This window comes from Sorex fumeus, unplaced genomic scaffold (genome assembly GCF_029834395.1).
Source record: "Sorex fumeus unplaced genomic scaffold, SorFum_2.1 ptg000003l, whole genome shotgun sequence".
NCBI classification, from domain to species: Eukaryota; Metazoa; Chordata; class Mammalia; order Eulipotyphla; family Soricidae; genus Sorex; species Sorex fumeus.
The window spans coordinates 58,931,967-58,948,286 of NW_026606060.1; the positions used below are offsets into that span (position 1 = coordinate 58,931,967).

At 38.2% G+C, this 16,320-nt stretch overlaps 1 pseudogene; it reads left to right on the plus strand.

The window, feature by feature from the left end:
* Positions 1-2,235: 2,235 nt before the first annotated feature.
* On the plus strand, positions 2,236-3,134 carry LOC130028326 (GPN-loop GTPase 3-like; annotated as a pseudogene).
* Positions 3,135-16,320: the final 13,186 nt, after the last annotated feature.

A 16,320-nucleotide genomic window follows, 5' to 3' on the forward strand; every position in this document is an offset into this window, starting at 1 on the left:
GAAGTCCTGCCCATAACAATTAGGAAAGAAAAATATATTAAGGGCATACAGATAGGAAAGGAAGAGGTCAAGCTATCACTATTTGCAGATGATATGATACTATACTTAGAAAACTCTAAAGACACTACCAAAAAGCTCCTAGAAACAATAACTCTGAATAGTAAAGTGGCAGGCTACATAATCAACATCCAAAAATACATGGCCTTTTTATACACAAATAACAAAAGAGAATAAAGAGACATTAAAATATAATCCTGTCCAAAATAGTATCTCAGAAAATCAAGTATGTCAGAATCAGCTTAACCACAGAGGTAAAGGAGCTATACAATGAAAATTATAAAACACTACTTAAGAAATAAACAGGATCCTAGGAAATGGAGACACATTCTCTGTTCATGGAGAGGGAGGATTAACATTATCAAAATGGCAATACTACCCAAAGCACTACAAAATTCAATGCGGTCCCTATAAGGATACCCATGAAATTTTTCAAAGAAATAGACAAAACTCTCCTGAAATTTATATGGAACAATAAACCCCCAAGAATAGCTAAAGCAATCCTTGGGGAAAAGAAGATGAGCAGCATCACCCTCCCCAACTTTAATCTGTACTATAATTAGGACAGCAGTAATTAAACAGCATGGTATTGGACTGGAAACAGACCTACAGACCAATGGAGCAGAGTTGAATATTCTGTCACAGAACCCTGAATATATGACCACTTTATCTTTCACAAAGTAGCTAGAAGTATGAAGTGGAACAAGAAAAGCCTCTTCAACAAGTGGTGCTGGGAAAACTGGATAGCTACCTGCAAAAAATTGTGATTGTTTATATATACATGTACATATCTTTTAAATAAAATAAACAGCATACAAAGATGACTAGCCTATAATTCATGGAGAATTAAGCATATAAATAACAGTGTTAATTATTATTGATGAGCATCAGAGATATGATACAGAAGGCAAGGCACTTTTGTGCAGCTATAGCAAAGTTAAACCTGATTCAGATCCCAGACACCGCATGTGGTTCCCTGAGCACTGCCAGAGACCACTCCAGAGCTGAGTCAGAATTAGACCCGATGAGCTGCCAGGTAGAGACCCCAAACAAAAAATCATCTGGTTAAACAAATATTGGTGCATTTATTTAGCATGCAATTTTCACTTGCTTTTCAAAGATATAGAAGCTTCTTGTATACTGAAAAGAACAATGCACAAGATAAATATTTTTATAAGTAAAAAAATATAAAGGCTGGACTATGGTTAATAGCTAAATGATGTTTAGTTTAGCAGAACTCATAGAGAGTGTGTATGTTCCTAGATTAGCTCTGGGTATTATCTGTGAAACTACACCTTGGCCACTGAGTGGAACTAAATAAATTGAAGAAACTGGTAAAGAAAATCTGTTCATCATTTAGCACTTTTTATCTTTTTATATTTTGAGCCATCAGAATATATTATTACATTTTTGTCTAGATACAAATTACCCTAATTTGGGTAAATCGTTTAGAAATTTTTTGAAGTGCTTACACAAAGTAAATTTCTTTCATACCATGTTATTTACGAGTTCTTGTAGTCTGAAAAAATAAACCCACTCAGAGTTCTACAAATCATCGTATATAAAACTCATTGCTCTATATTTCTGTAGAAATAGTTGTAAGAACTTAAATCATTATAACTCATACAGAGTTGATTAAATAGATTTCCAAATTTTCCTGCAGGTATTAAAGGACATGATTAAAAAATTATCAGGGGAAGAACAATTCTTTTCACAAATATAACAAATCTGTATATTACATGTAATAGTTGACATATATGAAGACTTAATGTATCCATATTGTGCTTCTTTTATGGATTAAAGTGGTTGGAAATTCCTGCATCAAAGAAGATCACTGTCAATGTCACTCCCGTTGTTTATAGATTTGCTCGAGCACGCCCAGTTACTGTCTCCATCATGAAACTGGTTGTTACTGTGTTAAGCATATCGAATGCGTCATGAGGAGCTTTTCAATTTGCCATGCGGGTGAGATACTAATTTCTAAAGCATAAATTAACTATCACATATTTAAAATATGAGTTTAGGTGAGGCGGGCTGGGAGACTGTCGTGGCTGCCTGGGAACTTGTCGTGGCTGCCTGGGAGTCTGTCGCGAGGCTGGAGGCCGTGAGCCCGTGGCAGGGCGGCGGTTAGGCTGCCGGTCAGGCTGCGGTCAGGCTGCGGTCAGGCGGTGAGGCGGGATGCCTCGCTATGCACAGCTGGTCATGGGCCCCTCCAGCAGCGGGAATGTGAGGGTTTGGAAGGAGATGTGAAAATGCAAGTTGCGCTCATTGTATGACTGAAAATTAAGCACGGAAGTTTAGCACCTACCGTGCCACCATGGTCCACCTCGGTGAAGCCCTCGGCCGTTCTGTCCAGGTGGTGAACTTAGATCCCACGGGGGAGCATTTCAACTATTAGGTGGATGATGTGATGCAGGACGGCCCCCTGCGCTTCGGTCCCAATGGAGGACTGGTGTCTTGCATGGAGTATTTCGTCAATAATTTTGACTGGCGGGAGAACTGCCTTGGCCATGTCGAGGATGACTACATCCTTTTTGACTGTCCAGGTCAGAGTGAGTTGTACACACACCTGCCCGTGATGAAACAGCTGGTTCAGGAGCTGGAACAGTGGGAGTTCCGAGTCTGTGGAGTGTTTCTTGTTGATTCTCAATTCATGCTGGAGTCGTTCAAGGTTACTTCTGGCATCTTGGCAGCCTTGAGTGCTATGGTATCTCTAGAAATCCCTCAAGTTAACATCATGACAAAAACGGACCTGCTGAGTCAAAGAGCTAGAAAGGAAATTGAGGAGTTTCTAGATCCAGACATGTATTCTTTATTAGATGACTCTACAAGTAACTTCAGAAACAAAAAAATCAAAAAACTGACTAACGCCATATGTGGGCTGATTGATGACTACAGCATGGTTCGATTTTTGCCTTACGATCAGTAGGATGAAGAAAGCATGAACACTGTATTACAGCATATTGATTTTTGCCATTCAGTACAGAGAAGACTTGGAATTCAAAGAACACAAGGAACATGAAGATGAATCGTCTTCTATGTTTGATGAGTATTTTCAAGAATGCCAGAACAAATAAAGAATATGTTAAAAATGCCCTGGATTTGGGGCTGGAGTGATAGCACAGTGGGTGGGGCGTTTGCCTTGCATGCAACAGATCTGGGTTCGTTCCCAGCATCCCATATAGTCCCCCGAGAACCGCCGGGAGTAATTCCTGAGTGAAGAGCCAGGAGTAATAACACCTGTGCTCTCCGGGTGTGACCCAAAAAGCAAATAAAGAAAAAAGAAAAGAAATGCAACTGGATGCTTGTGAAGAGTACCAATCAAAATTTATTTAAATGAAAATATAACAGATAAAGTAACAACAAATAATAAAAATCATATAATATACAGAGGCAAGATACTCATTGGTGGGAGGGTCTCCGGAGAGAGACACTGATGAGAGAGCCTCTGCATCCAGTTGTAACCATTCTAGGTCCTCTGGGAACTTGTCCAATGTTGCCACAGAGGGTTGCCTTGCAGCTGGTACTGGAGAAGTCAGTGATGACTCTGTCCATCGAGACGGAGCCAAGTATGCTTTCAGAGCTGGAGCTAAAGAATCAATAAGAGAAAAGGTCACCCGGATGGCTACTTTCATGGATTCTCCAAAGCTGACCCCAACAGGGAACCCAGCAGGAAAGGGAGACCATCGGCCCTCTTCATGGTGGTTTCCTGTGGAGGCCTTCACAGAATGGGCTCTCTGGCTAGTGACTCTCGCTTCCAACACCAGCCCCTAGGACACCTCTAGGTGGGCTATTTCCCATTCCCCTTTTACTTGTGCATATACAACCCCCCCCCCCCTTGGTTCTTACCCTTTTTCTTCTGGTGCTCTGAATCTTGTTTTCTGCCATATGTCTCAGGCCATGGGATTGAAGGCGGTGCCCTTTGGGGAGTTGACACTCCTTGGCCAATCTCAACTTTCTGCTTAGACGATATCTCGCTCTGGTTGGTGCTGGCTGATTCCAGACTTTCTTCAGAGGAACTGGACCCAGAGGATATGTAGAAGATCTTCTTTCTCTCCTGCGGGCTGCTCTGTAGAGGGAGCATCTCTCTCTCCTGTGGGCTGGTCTGCGGAGGGAGCAACTCTCTCTCCTGTGGGCTGCTCTGCTGAGGGAGAACCACAAAGTCTCAGCTCCAGAAGCACTGCTTCCCCCTCCCTTCTGAGTTCCTCCCTGCTGGTAGACCTGCATCTACACAGACCTCCCCTAGGAATGAGAATGAAACAATCAAGTTTAGAAAAGTCTTGGCCAAAGAGAACCTCCTAGTACCAACTCAGTGAGCAGTGAGCTTGCCTTGGGGGCTAGATTTGATGACTCACCTGCTTAGAGCAGGCTGCCCTCAAGATGATCTCACAACCCCCCCCACACACACACAAACAGCCACACGTACATACACAAATACACATACATACACACCAACTCAAGTACACACTCAAATTTTCTCTCTCCGATAAATATGTTCAAACACAGGTGTGCATTCTCTTCCACACACACAACTTCTGCGCCATCACACTAAGGGAGTTGATGAAGAGTGATAACGCACATCAGTGCTGCGGCCGCCTGGGCCAGTTGCTGCTGACCTGAATTACCGGCTGCCTTCGTGAAGAATTCCGGGGAGTTCTCCAATGAGTCCTCACCCAGTTTCTGAATCTTTTCAGTGTCCTACACTTTGGGGCTTTACAACCACAATTTCTTGGTAAACAGCAAAACATGTTTGCTTCCTATGCGTTTCCGCAATGAACCAAATAATGAGTATGGGGGCGGGTAGGGAGGCTACAGAATGTCTGGTTGCATCACAAAGAGAGGGTGGTGATGTCATCGAGCGCATCACAGCAAGGACAGGTCAGCTGTGGCCCTGGCAGCAGGGCTTGCTCTCTGCACAGCCCCCTCTGGGCTGCTACTGCTCTCGCTCTTGCCACAAATTCTGTTCACATAGTGAACTCAAGGCCTTGGGGATAGCAAGGAGCAGCAACTTGAAAGAATGTGCTGCTAAAAAGTTATTTTCCTGTTTTTTAAGTGCAGCCTTGAACGTGGAAGGCTGAGGTTTGATTTCAGACTCCCCACTGTGTTCCCCTGAACACCTCCTGGAAGGGTCCCTAGGCATAGAGCCATGAAGAAGTCTGAAAACGGCCAATGTGTCCTACAAAGCAAACCAAAACAAAACAATTAATAAATCACTCAAATTATTGATAGTGACTGAAAAAAAAGTTACTAAAATTGCAACACGGTGAATAAGAATGAATTAAACCAGAATATAACAGGAGGAAAATATACCTGCTCATATTATGAATGCATTTTTCCTTTCGTGCTAACACTATCAGGAAAAATACTGAACATTCTGACATGCTAAAATGGGAAGTAGAATCATGTACAACTGAAAGTAAATCATTCTGTTGAACCCACTAAAAGGTTGTTCGTCTGTGTGAGCAACTGTTCTTCCAAATTTCTTTTAGGCCTCTGTCTCTTCCTACAAATGAATCTGCACCACTGTCTGTCCAAGTGCTACAGAGCAAATCTGCCAAATAATATTGGAGAAATATCTATAGAGTTTATCTCACTTAAAACATACAAACTTCTCATAAGACTTTTAATATGTGTTCACAAATAAATGTACCTGCTCCTCCTCATCAATCTTAAGAGACTAGGTCCGACGCTTTGGCATGACTTCTTACTCTTATCCCAAGTTTTCTCTTCAGTTGCAATGTACCAACAGTTTTTTCCACAGCTAGACTGTTCTCCAAGACACATGTTACATCGATTTTGTTTCTCTTGAAAACAAACCAACCATGAACCTTATATGACTGTACAATAAATATGCTTCACTATTTACTTTTGATGGAATAAATAGAGAAATATTGTTATCATTGTTTCTCTAAAATATGTATTTTAGCAAGAGCAGAACTGGCAGTTTTTTACAGGAAGACTAGAGTTGATACAGAGACTATCTCTGACAGACTAAGTTCATTGCTAAGTTTTCAGTGAGGTAACTTAAATTCTCAAGTATACATAAACTTCAGAGACATGAAAATGAATTTCCATAGAAAGAAATCTATCTAAGTGAAAGAAATAGTTAAAAAGTTAAACGGTTCCGGGGCTATGGTGCTGCTGGCAGGTCAATCTGTACCTGTGAGGTGAGTGCATCAGCAGCCTGATGGCGTCTTCAGACTTCCAGATACCCCAGAATTGCTGCTGTGCCTTTGGCCAGACCCCAAAACTTGGGGTAAAGTTTACCAAGAATGTAAAAGGCCCAAGGTTAGGTATGTGGGAAACACACCCACAAAACAACTCCGGCTCAGCTATATAATTGGAGGCAAGGCCTCTCTGATTCCTGATTGAACTGCTTAATGGCCATGATCCCAGAGATTCAGAAATAAATCTCGAAACTTAGTGTCTTTTGGCAGAAATTCATTGAGTACCTGCAGTAGGTTACCGGTGCTGGGCCAACCGAGGTGGGAATAGGTTTCGTGCCTTGGCCTGTTCCCCCTAGCGGCCCAGTGGCCGCCATCCTCCTGAGGCCACTGGACAGAATGGTTTGGATCCACAGTGATGAGACATTTTGGGCCTCACAGGGTAGAGGTGGAGCCGGTCCTGTCCTGTCCACCCCAACGAGTCCCCAACTCATCGCTCACGAACGAATTTTCTTGCACCTGATCAAGCGGCTTAACGACCATGATCCCAGAGACTCAGGAGCAAACCTTTGAACTTCTGCTTTTGGCAGAAATTTCTCCAGATTTAATTGTTAAAATTTTGGAACTTCAAAATCGCGTGGCCACTTCTGCAGCCATGCAACATCATATATTGTTCATAACCAGCAATAGAAAACAAGTTGTCTACTGTTGCCTTTTCAGTAGATCTGAGTGTTGGGGTAAAATCTCAAATAATAATGGTGTGTCTGGTGTCAACATATTGAATGTGATCAAAGTAGAGAGAGAGGATTGAGGAAATCATCTGCCCCACAGGTAAGGGGAGGGTGTGGGATGGGGGTATACTGGGGTTGTTTGGGGTTGAGAATGGGCACTGGTGAAGGTATGGGTGTTCCATTGTATGACCGAGACTTAGAACCGAAAGCTTTGTAACTGCTTTCACGGTGATTAAATAAATAAAATTATTAAAAATTTAAAAAACAGTAAGGTGGAGTTCATGCACAATTCAAACAACTAACCAGTGGTTGAATAAATAGCACTACTACTACATTAACAAAAAGGTAAACGGTTCTACAATCGGAGAAATCCATGCACATTAATAAAACACTCAAATAATAAAATCTACTTTGGTTTTCTTGCTTTAGAAAAGTGCAGTTATCACTTGCCTATTCTAAGGTAATGAAAATGTGTTTTATGAGACTATAAGAGCAATATAAAAGGTACTTTCAATTTCAGTACAATGGTCTTGTTATATATTGAAATGGACAAAAGGGTAATCCTTAGAAAAGCAAATGAGTTATCAGTTTAAATATTCATTCCATACCTGTAGGTGTTCGTAAGGTCGAATGATATTCAGCTTCTCGCAAGAAAGTAGCATTTCCTTCTAAGCAGCAGAGTTGCAGTGCTCTCACAAAGCAGAGAACAGAGATTTGTGGTGTTAGGCATCATAAATGATAGTGTACCTGGCATCTGGCATGTATAATGGTGCCAGGAATGAAACTCAGAGACTTCTGCCTGCAAGGTAGCCTGACAACTGAGTTACAGTGCTGGGGTCTAACTGATCATTTTAGAAATTAAAAAAAAATACAGTGCAAAAATCTTTCATGGAATAAAATTGGAAATATAAAACTATACATTTATACAAGCTGGAGCAATAGCATAGCTGGTAGGGCATTTGCCTTGTACGCGCCGGGCCCAATTTTGATTACGCGGCTCTCTGGGAGAGCCTGACAAGCTTCCGAAAGTATCCCGCTCGCATGGCAAAGCCTGGCAATCTACATGTGAGATAGTCGATATGCCGAAAACAGTAACAACATGTCTCACAATGGAGACATTACTGGTGCCCTCTCGAGCAAATGGATGAACAAAGGGAGGACAGTGACAGTGACAGTAGTTATAGAGACTCAAATACTATAGACATAATATATATTTCAATGACAAGTACTACAGACACAAATACTTTCAACTATAGATAGAAAATTAAGGGAGGCTAGAATCTCAAAACTTCCTCCAAAAGAGTAGGAAATTTTATGTTTCTTCAAGTTAGTCTTAAATTTTATCAGTAATGAGTGAAAAATATGTGACATATACAGAATTAAAATGACCTACTCAAAAAAAGAAGCTGAAACAGGAAAGTGAGTAATTTATCCTTCCAATCACTCTTGAATTCTGATATTATTTTCTATTTCTTGGTAAATAACTTTTCAAAGAATTCCATTATAAGAGTGCATATGACAGCGTAGCTAATATGTTTTTAAAAGTCTATTATTAAAAATAATTATCTTATGAATTTAGCTTGGTAAGAAAAAAACCCATTACCTTGACCCCATTTATTTATAAAATATCTTAAAATGACAATTCTGTTCATGAATTTTTTAATCTCTAACTTTATGAAAGTGGAAATACTGTGATCACCGTATCTGTTTCAATCTGAGGAGCAAATGGAGCAGCTAGTCTACTCAGAAGTAAAAATTTTTCCTTCAAACCCTAATCCTCTAAACAAAAAACAAGTTTAATGTAGAAAACATACTTGATTTTCCCTCAATGGTTAAGCCATTAAGTATGTGATTAAATTAACTCTAGGTGAAAGTCACTTTGCTAAGGAACTGAGTCAACTTTACTAAACTAGTTAAGTATGGGTAATGATGAATGATTTGTGTTGTTGTCTTGTCCCTTAGTTAAAGGCTTTTCTCTAAAAATGGATTTAAACATCTCAGTACAGTTTCTCTTTAGAGCCCAAAACATAAGTGCCTGTTAGACGGACTATATTTAGCAACAGTTTCTGGGTAGTGGTGACGGTGGTCTTTTTTAATGTGCAATGTTTGTTTATCATGCAAGTGGAGAAGGCACTGTATTTTTTAACCAATTCATCTGATCTGTTAGAAAACCGCACATTTCACAGTAACACAAGATACAATTGGGTGAAATATGAAATCAAATATGAATTGACATCTCACCCCTTCACATACAGCTAAAAGAGATTGAGGGTGTTTGGACGCAGAAGTAGGAAACACAAAAAAAACCCAGAATCACCTCTGCTCCAGTTCCCTCATCTATTCCATCTGGCCAGTGGACATCTCTTTGGACCAGCCTCCATTGTTTACTGAAATCCTACCACATCAACACAGGTATTATCAGTTATATAGAGCCATAACTCTGCATATTTCATTGTTATCCGTGCCAATTTCTGTGTGCATGGAGCACCGATAGCAGAAAATAAAATGAAAACTCTGTAAGTCATTTGGGTTTGAAAATTGCTTTACAAGATAAATGATGAGAAAGTTCTGAGCCATTCAAACACAAACACGGTTGAGTAGGATCTTTTATGTAATCCAATCCAATAATTCTGTTTATTTTTGATTGAATAAAACTCTGTGGAGGATATTAGATTTTCTTATGTAATTTATAATATTAATATTAACACATAACCCACAGAGGGTTTTCATGAAATATTGGCCGGGCTGATCTCCAGACATTACATTACTAAGTTGTGCAGGCAGCAATTTCTCTATTGATCAGAAAACAAATGGAAGTCAAAAGTTCTTAATGAATGAGTCAATCCCATTAGAGCAATGGCAGTGTTACAGGAGTTGAGCAGCTGCCTTGAACTTGGTAGACTCATTCCAGGCACCCCACTGTGTTCCCCTGGATGGGTCCCTAACCAGGTAAAAGCCTAAACACGGCCAATGTGTCCCCCAAAGCAACCCGAGACAAAACAACTAACGAATCACTCAAATTATTGATTGTGATTAAAAAAAATACTAAAATGGCAACACAGTGAATAAAAATGAATTTAACTAGAGTATAACAGGAGGAAAATATGACTGCTCATATTATGAAGGCACCTTTCCTTTCGTGCTAACACTGTCAGGCAAAATACTTAACATTCTGGTGTACTAAAATGGGAAGAAGCATCACAGACAACTAAAAGAAAACCATTCTGTTGAACCCACTACAAGGTTGTTGGTCTGTCTGAGCAACAGTTCTTCCAAATCTCTTTTAGGCCTCTGTCTCTTCCTACAGATGAATCTGCACCAATGTCTGTCCAAGTGCTACAGAGCAAATCTGCCAAATAATATTGGAGAAATATCTATAGACTTTATCTCACTCAAAAACATCCAAACTTCTCATAAGACATTTAATGTGTTCAGAAATAAATGTACCTGCTCCTCTTTCTCATCAATCTTAAGAGAGTAGATCCGAGGTCTTAGCATGACTTCTAACTCTTATCCAAGTTTTCTCTTCAGTTGAAATGTACCGCCTTTTTTTTCCACAGCTGGACCGTTCTCCAAGACACAGCTTACATAGATTTTTTTCTCTTGAAAACAAAAAACCATGAACTATATATGATTGTACAAAAAATATGCTTCATTATTTACTTTTGGTGGAATAGAGAAAAATTGTTATCATTCTTTCTCTAACATATGTATATTAGTGAGATCATTACTGACAGAGTTAACAGGAAAACAGAGTTGACACAGAGACTATCTCTGACAGACCAAATTCATTGCTAAGTTTTCAGTGAGAAAACTGAAATTCTCAAGTATACATAAACTTCAGAGAAATGAAACTGGATTCCCATTGACAGAAATCTATCCAAGTGAAAGAAGTAGTTAAAAAGTTATAAGGGGGCATTTCGGTCCACCCTTCACGCCCTACCGAGGCCACCAGTTGTCCCCCACTAGCGGCTCTCCAGCACGGCCACGACTCCAGAGCACAGAAACCAATTTCTTAACTATCTGACTTTCAGTAGAAATACTTCCAGGGTCAATAAGTAAAATAGCTGAAATCCAAAACCAACATTTAATTCTTGAACCCAGCTGTAGAAAGCAAATCATTTCACAATGCTTTTTCAGCATGTCTTATTTGGGGGAGGCGGAACTCTGAATAATAGTGGTGAATCTTTTATTGAAACAATGAATCTAATCAAAGCAGATAGAGTGTTGACTAGAATTCATCTGCCCCACAGGGACTGGGAGGGGTGGGGGGTGGGGTTTTATTGGGGTTCTTCATGGTAAAAAATAAGTATTGGTAAAGGGAAATGTGTTTGATATTTGCATGACTGAGACCTAAACCTGAAAGCTTGTAACCTTACCCACGGTGATTCAATAAATAAATAAATGAAAAAGAAAAAAAATAAAAATAAAAAAATAAGAGCTTGAGCTCTGGAAAAAAAAAAGTTAAACAGTTCTACAATTGAAGAAATTCATGCACAAGAATAAAACACTCAAATAATCAAAACAATTTTGGGTTTCTTGCTTTAGGGAAGTGCAGTATTCGTTTGCCTGTTCTAATGTAAGGAAAATGTGTTTTATGAGACTATAAGAGCAATATTAATGGTTCTTTCAATTTCAGTCCAATGGTCTTATTATATATTGGAATGGTCAAAAGGGTAATCCTTAGAAAAATGAATACATTTTCAGTTTAAATATTCAGTCCATACCTGTAGGTGTTGGTAAAGTTGAATGATACTCGGTTTCTGGTAAGGAAGTAACATTTCTTTCTCAGCACTGGAGTTGCAGCTCTCACAAACCAGAGAACAGAGATTTGTGGTACTGGACATCATAAATTATAGTGTACCTGGCACCTGGCATGTATAGAGGTGTCAGGAATGAAACTCTGAGACTCCTGCCTGCAAGGTAACCTGACAACTGAGTTACAGTGTTGGATCCTAACTGATCATTTTAGAAATAAAAAAAAAATACAGGGCAAAAATATTTCATGGAAAAAAATTGGAAATATAAAATTATACAGTTATATGGGCCAGAGCAATAGCATAGCAGGTAGAGCATTTCCTTGTATCGGCTGGCCCGGGTTTGATTCCTCCGACCCTATTGGAGAGCCCGGCAACCTACTGAGAGTATCTCGCCCACACAGCAAAGCCTGGCAAGCTACATGTGAGGTATTCAATATGCCAAAAACAGTAACAAAAAGTCTCACAATGGAGACGTTAATGGTTCCTGTTCAAGCAAATCGATGAACAATGGGAGAACAGTGACAGTGACAGTAGTTATATGGCATCTAATACGATAGACATAAAGAATTTCAACATCATTTACTACAGAAACAAATACTTTCATCTGCAGACAGAAAATTAAGGGAGGCTGAAATCTCAAAACTTCCTGAAAAAGTTGCAAATTTTATGTTTTTTCAAATATAACTAAAAATTTTTCAGTAATGAATGAAAATATGTGACATATACAGAATTAAAATGACCTACTCCAAAAAGGAAGCTGAAACAGAAAAGTGAGTAATTTATCCTTCCAATCTCTGTTGAATTCTGATATTATTTTCTATTTCATGGTAAATAACTTTCTAAAGAATTCCATTATAAGTGTGCATATGACAGCATACTTAATATGTTTTTAAAAGTTTGTTATTAAAAATAATTGTCTTATGAATTTAGCTTGGTAAAAAAATCCATTACCTTGAACCACTTATTTATAAAATATCTTAAAATGTCAATTCTGTTCACAAATTTTTTAACCTCTAAGCTTTATGAAATTATAAATACTATGATCACTGTATCTGTTTCAATCAGAGACAGATACTAAGGAGAAAATGGAGCAGCTAATCTACTCAGAAGAAAAATTTTTCCTTCAAATGCTAAACTGACAAAGAAAACAAAACTAAATCCACTAAACCTAAAAGTAATTTTAATGTAGAAAACAGCTTGGTTGTCTCTCAATGGTTAAGCCATTTAGTATGTGATTAAATAAACTTGAGGTGAAAATCACTTTCTAAGGAACTGAATCAACTTTATTATATAAACTAGTCAGGTGTGGGTCATGATGAATGATTTTTGTTGAGGTCTTGTCCCTTAGTTAAAGACTTTTCTCTGAAAATGGATTTAAGCATCTCGGTACAGTTTCTCTTTAGAGCCCAAAACATTAGTGCCTGTTAGAGGGACTATATTTAGCAACAGTATTTGGGTAGTGGTGATGAAGGTCTTTTTTAATGTGCAATGTTTGTTTATCATGCAAGTGGAGAAGGCAATTTTTTTAAAACCAATTCATCTGCTCTGTTAGAAAACCGCACATTTCACAGTAACACAAGACACAATTGGGTGAAATCTGAGATCAAATATAAATTGACATCTCATCCCTTCACATACAGCTAAAAGAGGTGGAGGGTGTTGGGACGCAGAAGCAGGAAACACAAAGAACCCCTCAAAATCATCTCTGCTCCGGTTCCCTCATCTATTCCATCTGACCAGTGGACATCTCTTTGGACCAGCCTCCATTGCCTACTGAAATCCTACCACATCAACGCAGGTATTACAGAGAGCTGTCACTCTGCATACTTCATGTTATCCGTGCCACTTACTATGTGCACGGAGAACCAAGAGCAGAAATTAAAAAATAAAACTCAGTAAATTTGATCTTAGTCATTTGGGTTTGAAAATTGCATTACAAGATAAATGGCATCCTATTGGTTTTCCATTGAATATAGAATATGTACATTATTATAAAGTAAAATAAATTTATTAGGAAATATTTCAGCATCTCTTGAGGTTGACTTAGAACAGTAAATAGAAAAAATGGTGATAGGAATGAGGATATTGGCTGATAATTTTCTATATATCAATGTTTGTACATTTTATATCTGCTTCTTATTTATGATACATTGCTTCTAAATTCTTTGCATGTTCCAGTTTGGTAAAGGAGCTTTAAAGTCAATCTAAATGTATTTTTTTACCCCGGCAAGCTACCGAGAGTATTCGATATGCCAAACACAGTAACAACAAAGTCTCCAATGGAGACGATACTGGGCCCACTCGAGCAAATCGACGATCAATGGGAGGGCCTTTACCTTTACCTTTATGTTTTATAATAAGTAGTTACCATCTGAGAGATTATTAAATATTATGTTTAAATAATAGCACACAGAGTCCTGTGCATTTTTAATCATAAAAGAGGGTCATAACATCCAAAGGAAACAAAATATGTAAAAGTACTATATGACTACATATTCATAAACTAGTAAGCATATATAATTAAAATATTTATGTAATCAAATTCTACTTCTGATTAATTCATGTTTTATTACAAAATACTCATTTTATTAAACTTTTATTAATGTTGTATTTCAAATATTTAGAACAATTAATATTTATTTGGGAGAGTGAGACAAACCCAATGAGACTCAGGACTTACTTCTGGCTCTGCACTCAGAGTTTGCTCCTGGCAGAGCTCAGAGATTTTAACCCTGGTCATCTGTGTGCAAGAAAAGTGGCTTACTTTGCCACAGTATTATCTCTCTATCCCCACCATTAACTGTAAGAAAAATGTAGGTTATAGGAGAATATAAGCATTACAAAGAGTATAAATGTAGTAGTCATGGCACAACGAGTAGGGCATTTGCCTTGCACGCAGCCAACATGGCCTACCCAAGTTCGATTCCTCCACCCCTCTTGGAGAACCCAGCAGTCTCGCCCTCACGGCAAAGCCTGGCAAGCTACCCATGACGTATTTGATATGCCAAACACAGTAACAACAAAGACTCATGATGGAGATGTTATTGTGGCCGCTCGAGAAAATCGATGTACAAAGGGAGGACAGGGAGGACAGTAACAGGGACACAGTGACCTATGCTTTTAAATAAATATTATGAGCTTAATCCAATATACTACATAGGAATACAACCAAAACTATTTTCATTTTTAACACCAAATTAGAGGAGGCAATAACACTTTTAGAAAAGTAGATGAAGCAAATTATCAAATACTTTTTTAAAAAAATTTAAACTAAGTTAAGAAATATATCAGTATGGGCCACGGAGAAGAGATTTTAGAGAAATTCATTATGAAACACTAATCACGTTTATAGATCAAATAACTGATAAAATTTAAAATTTTACTTGCTATTTTTCTGAGAAGATGCATTTTTTTAAATTTCAGTATCCCTCCAATTGCCTTGGGGATGAGAATCTTTTAAGTGCAGCATAAGTCTTTTATAAATGGCAGCACAGCTGCCCTTTCAGAGTTAAAATAAAACAATATTTTGGAGAACCCCAGGAAGTATTGCAACAACTATAATCCCAGCGCCTATCTACAAGAGATGTTAATAACTGATCACTTTGACTATTTTATGCTTTCCTGTTGTTTTTGTTGTGATTACACACATTGAATTGTGGTCTCCAGGTTCACACTCTGTAGTTGCAGTACACATTTGTGGTACTGGGGCACCTGGCATGTACAGTGGTGCCAGGAATGAAACTTAGAGACTCATGCCTGCGAGGTAACTCACAGCTGAGTTACAATACTGGGTCCTAACTGATCATTTTAGAAATAAGAAGAAAATACAAAGCAGAAATCTTTCATGCAATAAAATGGGAAAAATTAAATTAGACAGTAGTTATATGGGATCAAATACTAATTTCAGCAATAGACAGAAAACTAAGGGAGGATAGAATCTGAAAACTTCCTGCAAAGTTAATAAATTTCTATGTGTTTTAAAATATTGTCCTGAAATTTTTCAGACATGAGTGAAAAATATGCGACCCATTCAGGATCAAAACGACCTGCTTGCCAAAAGAAGACACAACAGGAAAGTGAGTTCTTCATCTTCCCAATCCTTTTGAATTTTGATATTATTTTCTGCTTCTTGGAATTCCATTATAATTGTGTATATAACAGCATAGCTAATAAGATCTCAAGAGTTTGTTATTTAAAATAATTATGAATTTAACATCTTAAGAAAAGTTCAATTAACAAACCGCATTTATTTATAAAATATCCTAAAAGGTCAATTCTCTTCAGGAATTTTAATAACCTCTAAGCTTTATGAGAGTGTGAAAACCAAGTGTTCACTGTACTTGTAAAAATTAGAGTAAAAATTCTTCCTTCAAAGCTAATCAAAGAAAAAAATCAAATAAGCTAAACAAAACCCTATCATTTATATAGAAGACATAGCTTGGTTGTCCCTCAATGGTTAAGCCACTAAGTACACAATTTAAGTGACTTGAGTAACTTGAGACAAGTCACTGGGCTAAGCAAGTAAATTAATTTGCCTAGTTTATTGAAACTGCTTCATCAACTGCCGTTTAATTTTTTTAAGTGTTAAAAATCAAATATCTGTGCTTA